General features: G+C 44.8%; 1 pseudogene; it reads right to left on the bottom strand.

Annotated features, from left to right (window-relative positions):
* Positions 1–654: 654 nt before the first annotated feature.
* On the bottom strand, positions 655–1,172 carry LOC106972645 (signal peptidase complex catalytic subunit SEC11A-like; annotated as a pseudogene).
* Between the last annotated feature and the right edge of the window lie 7,644 nt (positions 1,173–8,816).

Genomic DNA, 8,816 nt, shown 5'->3' with positions numbered 1-8,816 from the left:
ACGTATATGATCCGCAAAGGTTTCCTTCCATTCTGTCGGTTGCCCTTTTACTCTGTTAATAGTGTCCCTTGGTGCACAAAAACCTTTTAAAAATTTGATGTAGTCTAATTAATTTTTCTTTTGTTGCCTATGCTTTTTATGTTGTATCCCCAATTCAATGTCATGAAGCTTTCCTCCTATGTTTTCTTCATCCTTTTGCATATGGATATCCAATTTTCCCAGCACCATTTGTTGGGAATACTTTCCTTTCCCCTTGGCTTGTGTTGGCACCCTTGTCGATAATCAACTGACCATAAATGTGAAAGTTTATTTCTGGATTCGTTATTATATTCCATTGGTCTGCATGTCAGCTGGTTAACTATGTTTCGGCTCAAACTCCTCATATAAAAAATTCACCAACATACAAAAATGTGGAAGTGTGACAATGGCAACATATGAAATCCCGTGATCGAGAGTCCCCTCCAGTGCCCACCATGCCGCACATGCACCCACCCACGCACACCCTGGTGTGGAAACAGAAACTAATGCAAACCATTGCTAGCAAGAAGTGCCAACCTGTGTATTCGCCACTCCACCAATCGGAGGCCAATACCCTACTCTAAACATTCAGTAATGAAAAGTACCGCACCTTCCAGGAACAGCAAGGCAGACTTCTTACTCACGATGGACCAGCACAGACAAACCCAGCAAAAAGAGTACTGCATACTTAAACCGAGGCTAGTTACTCATGAGGATCGTTACAATCCCAATACAGGGGACAAATCCCCTTGCTCCCCCGACGACATCCCTTTTCTCCAGCCAGTGTTGTCCTTGTTAAATAGAGGCCTCGGTCATTGACCGCATTATCATCTCCTTTGGTCAAAAACTTGACGGGTCTATTTTGCTTTTCATGAATCTTCAAGACTTGGTGAACTATACGAATCTCTCTTCCTTCTATCCTTGAAAACGATAATTTCTCCTTCTCGGGTGGGATCTTCAACTCGATTTGTTAAAAAAGAGAGTATCTCCTCTGTGAAATGCAGGTTCCACGCTGTTAACCCCTTCCAGATGACCGTCAACCCCTTCCAGATCATTAGCGCCGAGGAGACAATCATCCCAAAATTTAGGACTTGATAATATAGCAGCTGCTTATGCATTTACCGCACACGGTCCACAAAATCTAGAGATGGCATGGTGGGGCCGGCGAGGGCGACACGGGCAGCGGAGAGGGCCTCAGCTGGTTAACTTTTTAAAGTGCATCGCTCAGCCTGACCTGCCCTCTCTCTTAATCCTTCAGTTGTGGCCAGTGTCTGAAGACCAAAATCCAAGTTAGGCCATCTTTCCACCCTGTCTCACCCCCCATTTCCCTGGATACCAATTATGTGTTTCCTACCCTGCCCTTCATTCCTTTTCCATCTCTGGACTTTATTTCCTTTGCCTGCAGCGTCCTTCCCTCCTCTTACCCTCATTTCCGTCTCTGCCTGCTCAAAACTGCCACTTCCTCTGTGAAGGCTTCTCCAATTTCAGTTGGAAATTCTCTCTTGTTCCTCGCGAGTCCCTGAAGTGCGTTTATTACCCTCCCGCTCACGTTGCGTTGTTAAGCTTAGACAGGGTCCGGCCCCTCTGCGATACTGGTAACCTCTCTCTATGCCAAGAGCATTGTCTTCTGCCCAGTTGCCCATTGTCTGTTTTATACTTGTCACGGTACCCGGCACAGTAGTGTAGGTTAGATGTATGCTCACTCCATAAGTCTTAATTCATCACCCCTGAGTGACCCACCAAGAAAATATAACAAAATCCCCCTTCTCCCACTGCAGTTGTGAGTGTCAATCCCACAATGACTCTGGCTGGATTCAAGGTAGCAGCCAGGAAACTCTCAACAACTCTACAGAAAATCCTCATCGCCAAAGGTGCGTGAATCTTTGCTTGTGCTGTGAGTTAACATTTATTCAGGCCCTGAGACATGCATTCCTATCCTTTTTTTTTTTTTTTTTTTGGTGTTCTCACGCCAGAGAGAAACCTCAAGGAGAGTCGGTGACCCGGTCAGGGTGACTTAGCTTCTGTTGGGCTGGAACCAAAGCCAGGAGTTCGTGTCACCAGCGCCTCCCAGGTCTACCTGTCATTCTTGCAAATGAACTTCCTGAGTGGGATTTTTTGGTTTTGTTTTGCTTTGCTTTTGCGGAGGAGAACCCCGTGCACCAGTTGCCAGTCCCAGGGGAGGATTCCAAACACTTCTGCCCACTGCATCTTGGGATTGGAGTCGCCAAGGGAAATACAATTTAGTCGAACACTGGATGGAACAGCGTGTTACTTACATAGATAAAAGACAGCAGAGTTAGCTTCACTCGTGGGCGTTGGTCCCCCACGGCCGGCGGGTCTCTCCCCAGAACTGACACGGGGCAATTTGCCTGTGAATGATGGGGTACCTGGGTGGCTTAGTTGCTTAAGTGTCTGCCTCTTGATTTCCGCTCAGGTCACGATCTCACAGTTTGTGAGATTGAGCCCCACGTCGGGCTCTGTGCTGGCAGTATGGAGTCTGCTCGGAATTCTCTCTCTCCCTCTCTCTCTGCCCCTCCCCCCACTACGTGCACATGCATACTCTCCGTCTCTCAAAATAAACACGTAAACAAATGAAAACCAAAAAAACCCCCCAAAAAACCCAAAAGACTGAATGATGATACTGCCTGTCCCAACGGTTTTGTTTTTGGCAGGGGACTGGGAAGGCAGAAGAGAGGTTGACTCTGGAGAGAAACCAAGACTGGAGAATGTCAGTGAGCATCATAGACAAATGGGGAAGCTGGCAAAGGCCGTCGACACCGCATTCAAGAGGATCTCAGTCACTTTGAAATAATGACAATAATAGCTAACACTTACATGATGCTTACTCCATATCTATATACAAATAGGCACTGATTTATTTAGATAAATACGTAAATACTGATAGGGCGCCTGGGTGGCTCAGTCAGTTGAGCGTCCGACTTCGGCTCAGGTCATGATCTCATGGCTTGTGAGTTCGAGCCCCACGTGGGCTCTGTGCTGACAGCTGGGAGCCTGGAGCCCGCTTCGGATTCTGTGTCTCCCTCTCTCTCTGCACCTCCCTCTACTTGTGCTCTGTCTGTGTCTCTGTCTCTCTCTCTCAACAATAAATAAACATTTAAAAAAATGAGTAGAAAAAGAAGCAGGTATACTTCTTATTCTTCTACATGGCAACTCCATAAGATGGGAAAGCTGAATCACAGATACTTTCATGAACTTACCTAAGACCACACAGCTCGTAAGTGGCAGAGCCAGGCTTCAGACTCAGGCACTTGGGCTCCAGAGCACATGCTTTTAAGCACCGGGCCACGGTGTCTTTCAGGAAGACAAGGAAACTCACTGTAGTCTGACCAAGACAGGACCAGGTCACCAAGATGGTCTGAGAAATACAGAGACTGACGCCAAGGAGAAGAAAAGGAATGAAAGCGTTGCCTGCATAGCACTGAGGTTGATAGTTGGACCAGACGTTGTCAGGGTCGTGAGTAAGCAGTGTTCATATGTTCCTTATAAATGCTTCATTTACTGATTATACACATATGTTAGGGAGAAAAGAGAGTGTACGTCAGATAGATTTTTTTTGTTTTATTTTTTTTTAACGTTTATTTTTATTTTGAGAGAGAGAGAGAGAGAGAGAGAGAGACAGAGCGTGAGCAGGGGAGGGGCAGAGAGAGAGGGAGACACAGAATCCGAAGCAGGCTCCAGGTTTTGAGCTGTGGGCACAGAGCCCAGTGCGGGACTCGAACTCACGAAATGTGAGATCGCGACCCGAGCTGAAGCCGGACGCTCAATCGACTGAGCCACCCAGGCGCCCCCATGGTTTCTACTTTTTATGTATTAGTTCTGAGAAAATTCATTTTGAGTGAAACACTAAATTAGCCTTCCCTTATCAAGAGGCTGTCATGTAAATCTAGAGATAGGTACATTGTATTGGTCTAACAGTTTTGGAACTGGGCAAGGGACATGTAGGATGTTGGGACCTCCCAGAAAGAAATGTAAGATGTGAGCACTGTAACCCAGGCAACTGAATTGATTATAAATAAAGAAAAGTATAAGGGTGTCCAGCTGGCCCAGTCAGTAGAGCGTGAGACTTTTGATTTCAGGGTTGTTAAGTTCAAGCCCCACATGGGGTGTGGAGATTACTTAACAATAACATCTTTTTTAAAAATTTTTTTTTAATGTTTATTTATTTTTGAGACAGAGAGAGACAGAGCGTGAATAGGGGAGGGGCAGAGAGAGAGGGAGACACAGAATCCGAAACAGGCTCCAGGCTCTGAGCTGTCAGCACAGAGCCCGACGCGGGGCTCGAACTCACGGATCGCGAGATCATGACCTGAGCTGAAGTTGGACGCTTAACCGACTGGGCCACCCAGGCTCCCCCAAAATAACATCTTTTAAAAAAAGAAAGAAAGAAAGAATGAAAAGTACAGACCAGTATCCCTCATGAACAAGGGATGCAGAAATCCACAACAATATATTAACAAACCAAATCTGGTAATATAGAAAAAATATATTTTATTCCAGGAATGCAAGGAAGGTTTGACATATGAAAAAAAAAAAACCTATCGATGTAACGGACCATATTAACGTTCTAGTAAAAGTCTTGATAAGATCAACTGATGCAAAATAAATCTGAAAAAATTCAATATCCACGTGTGATAAAAATCCTTAGCCAACTAGGAATTCATCCTTTTGACCGGGCTTGACTGGTGTTAGATGAAGAAGACGTTTGACCAGGATATGATAGGAAGTGATGAGAGCAAAACACAGCAAAACAAAACAAAACAAAACTTGCCTTAGAAGAACTTTTCTCCTGGGGTGCCTGATGGCTCAGTTGGTTGGGCGTCTGACTCTTAATTTCAGTTCAGGTCATGATCTCACAGTTCATGGGATCACGCCATGTTGGGTTCTGTGCTGACATCGTGGAGCCCACTTGGGATTCTCTGTCTCCCTCTCTCTCTGCCCCTTCCTTGTTCGTGCATGCTCTCTCTCTCTCTCCCTCTAATAATAATAATAATAATAATAATAATAAATAAACTGAAAAGAAGAATAAGAGGGGCTCCTGGGTGGTTCAATTGGTTAATCGTCCGACTTCAGCTCAGGTCATGGCCTCACAGTTTGTGGGATCCAGCCCCGCGTCAGGCTCGCTGCTGTCAGTGTGGATCCCACTTCAGATCCTCTGTCTTCCTCTCTCTGCCCCTCCCCCACGTTCTCTCTCTCTCTCTTTCTCAATAATAATAAAATATAAAAATATTTTAAAAATTAAAAATAAAAGTGTTGGGGCGCCTGGGTGGCGCAGTCGGTTAAGCGTCTGACTTCAGCCAGGTCACGATCTCACGGTCCGTGAGTTCGAGCCCCACGTCGGGCTCTGGGCTGATGGCTCAGAGCCTGGAGCCTGTTTCCGATTCTGTGTCTCCCTCTCTCTCTGCCCCTCCCCCGTTCATGCTCTGTCTCTCTCTGTCCCAAAAATAAATAAACGTTGAAAAAAAAAATTAAAAAAAAAAAGAGACTCACAATCAGACATTAAAACTTTAAAAAAAAAATAAAATAAAAGTGTTAAAAAAGAAGACATTTTCTCCTCCAGGGTCTTCTCCCAGGCTTTTCTTCCTTGTGAGGCTTTTGTCTGTCCGGACTCATGACAGAGCCCCTGTACTCCAGTGGAGGATATGAAGGCACACCATTTTCACTCATAGGCAGTTACTGTAAGGGAAAGTTCTCATCGATCACTGAAAATCTAAAGAACCCATCACTAGTTCTTTAGTCTTTAATTCTTCTTGCCTTCCTTTCCCGTCATTCCCTGGGCCCTCACTCCAGCTCCCATGCCAATACTTCCTGCAGTGGCGTGCCTCTCAGATGTCTCCCCCTTTAGAACTAAGGTCCTCATTCTTTCAGCTGCTTAGAGATTTGGTAGCCAGTAACTCTCATCTGAGTCTCCGTCCAGGCATTGTCCTTGGATGAAAAAAAGTTACTTAACCAAAGTTATGCCCCATCTCCAAGGGCAATCCCCATCCAACAACTGGTAGACATGGGATTCAAGGCCCAAAGGTGACCTTTGCCTCCACTAGGGATAACAATTCAGCAATGAACATAGGGTTCCACCTCTTGACAACTCTACTCGGAAAATTTTATCTCCTCGTATCTGAGCTGGATATCTCTGTGTGCTTCTACAGACCCACTCATCACCCTTCTCTACCTTGCCTGTGTGTGTGTCTTAGGAGGCTGGCTTCCACATCGACCAGGCTCCCTTGCCTTCTGGTTTCCGGTTGGATTCAGCCAAAGGGGGAACCATTCAGAGAGGTTACATGAAAGGCAGGAGAGCCGTTGGGAAAATGGGAACCCAAAAGCAAGTACTGACACAGTAGGAACGTGGGCGGATGGTCAGAAAGTCCATCTGAGAGAAATATTTTAGGGATGATGAGTTCTGCTACTTTCCTCTTGCATTTCATTAAAAAGCTCTGTGTACAGTTCTGAGCCTGAATTAGACCTTGTCATCCCTCTCTACTAAGGTCATGAGAGGATTTCTGCAGTGGGAAGACAAAGCACTGGTTTGACTGTATTTAAAAGCAGATTAGGGGGACCTGGGTGGCTCAGTCAGTTAAGCATTTGACTTCAGCTCAGATCATGATCTCACAGATCGTGGGTTCGAGCCCCGCGTTGGGCTCCGTGCGGACAGCTCGGAGCCTGAAGCCTGCCTCGGATTCTGGGTCTCCCTCTCTCTCTGCCCCTCCCCTAGCCACACTCTGTCTCTCTCTCAAAAATAAATAAACATTAAAAAATAAATAAATAAAAGCAGATTCGTTTTAAGGGCTACATATTTTTAAGATACTTTACTTCTGAAATGCACAAATTTAAGACAAGGTATGAAACCTCCCATTTATCTATTCATTCAACAAATGTTTATGGAGCATCTATTATGTTCCCAACAGTATTCTAGGAAGTGAGGTACAATCTATACAAAAATCTCTGTCCTATCGGGAACTCATAAAGAAGTGGTGGGGAATAACAACATACCCATGCTTGAATAAGACAACCTTACCGGAAGATTTAAGGTGTTTTTCTCATCGTTAAATTAAATTTTACTCATGTAACATAAGCTTCGCTATTGCAAAGTGTTCAGTTCTGGAGCGCCTGGGTGGCTCAGTCACTTAAGCGACCAACTCTTGGTTTTGGCTCAGGTCACGATCTCACGGTTTTCGTGACTTCGGGCCCCGCCTCGGGCTCTGTGCTGACAGCGCAGAGTCTGCTTGGAGTTCTCTCTCTCCCTCTCTCTCTGCCCCTCCCTGTCTCGTGTTCACTCTCGCCCTTAAAATAAATGACTATTAAAAAAAAAACAACCCGAAAGTGTTCAGTTCAGTGGCATTTAGTATATTCATGGTATCATGCCAAACACACACACACACAGAGAACACTCGTGAAGATTCGTTTAGATTCATGCTGTGACAAGCCAAAGAACTATCATAAGCTAGGAGAGAAGTCTGGAACAAATCCTTCCCTAGGACCTTTAGAGGGAGCATGGGCCCTGACAACGGCTCGATCTCAGATTTTTGGTCTCCAGAATTGTGAGACAATAAATTTCCAGTTGTGGTACTTTGTTGTGGTGTTATGCTCTGTTTATTTTTATTTTTGAGAGACAGAGAGAGATCACAAGTGGGGGAGAGACAGAGAGGGAGGGGGACAGACGATTCCAAGCATGCTTTGTGCTGACAGCAGTAGGCTCAATGTGGGGCTTGAACTCATGAGACCATGACATAAGCCGAAGTGGGGCAGTCAACTGGCTAAGCCACCCAGATGCCCCTCGGCTGGCTATTTCTTATAAATGGAATAATATACTATGTGGGTTTTTTGTGTGTGGCTTTTTCCACTTAAAATGTTTTCAAGGTTCATCCACACTGGATATCGTATCAGTGTCATTCCTTTTCATGGCTAAGTGATATTTTATTGCATGGATATACCATCATTTGTTTATCTATTCGTCGCTTGATTGACATTTGTTTTGTTTCCACTTTTGGTTTCTAGGAATAACACAGCTATGGACACTTGTGTACAAGTGTGTGTGTGTGCGCGTGTGTGTGCGTATGTGTGTGTGAACACGTTTTCAATTCTCTTGGGTGTACACCTAGGAGTGAAATTGCTGGGTCATATGGTAACTCTATGTTTAACTTTTTGAGGAACTGCTAAATTGTGTTCCAAAGTGGCTGTCCCTTTTTACATTCCTGCCAGCAAAGTAGAAGATTCCAGTTTCTTCTCAGTAATTAAAAAAAATTTTTTTTAATGGTTATTCATTTTTTGAGACACAGGGAGACTGAGTGTGAGTGCGGGAGGGGCAGAGAGAGAGGGAGACATAGAATCTGAAGCAGGCTCCAGGCTCCGAGCTGTCAGCACAGAGCCCGACACGGGGCTCGAACTCACGGACCACGAGATCGTGACCTGAGCCGAAGTTGGACACTTAATCCACTGAGCTACCCAGGTGCCCCTCTTCTCAGTAATTTTAATGCAATGATCATATGTTACTGTGTGATTAAAAATATGATGAGTTTGTCTGGGTCTTCATAGATTTGTGAATTTGATTTCCATGCATTAAGTGCATCAGGCAAGGGGAAATGTAGAGTTAGAGCTTAGAAAAAAGTCAGAGTCAGATGTGGATATGAGATTCATCATGCTTCCTCCTCAGATATGAAATTCCTTTCTTCCACCTTGGAAGCTATAACCACATGGTGTATCATTCAAAAGAAAAACAAAACTTCATATTCTTCACCATTTGCATATTCTCTTTTACATAACAGTTTGTGGGGACATTGTTTATT

The sequence above is a fragment of the Acinonyx jubatus genome, chromosome X (assembly GCF_027475565.1).
Source record: "Acinonyx jubatus isolate Ajub_Pintada_27869175 chromosome X, VMU_Ajub_asm_v1.0, whole genome shotgun sequence".
Classification (NCBI taxonomy): domain Eukaryota; kingdom Metazoa; phylum Chordata; class Mammalia; order Carnivora; family Felidae; genus Acinonyx; species Acinonyx jubatus.
This window is presented reverse-complemented; position numbering and strand designations above follow the sequence as displayed.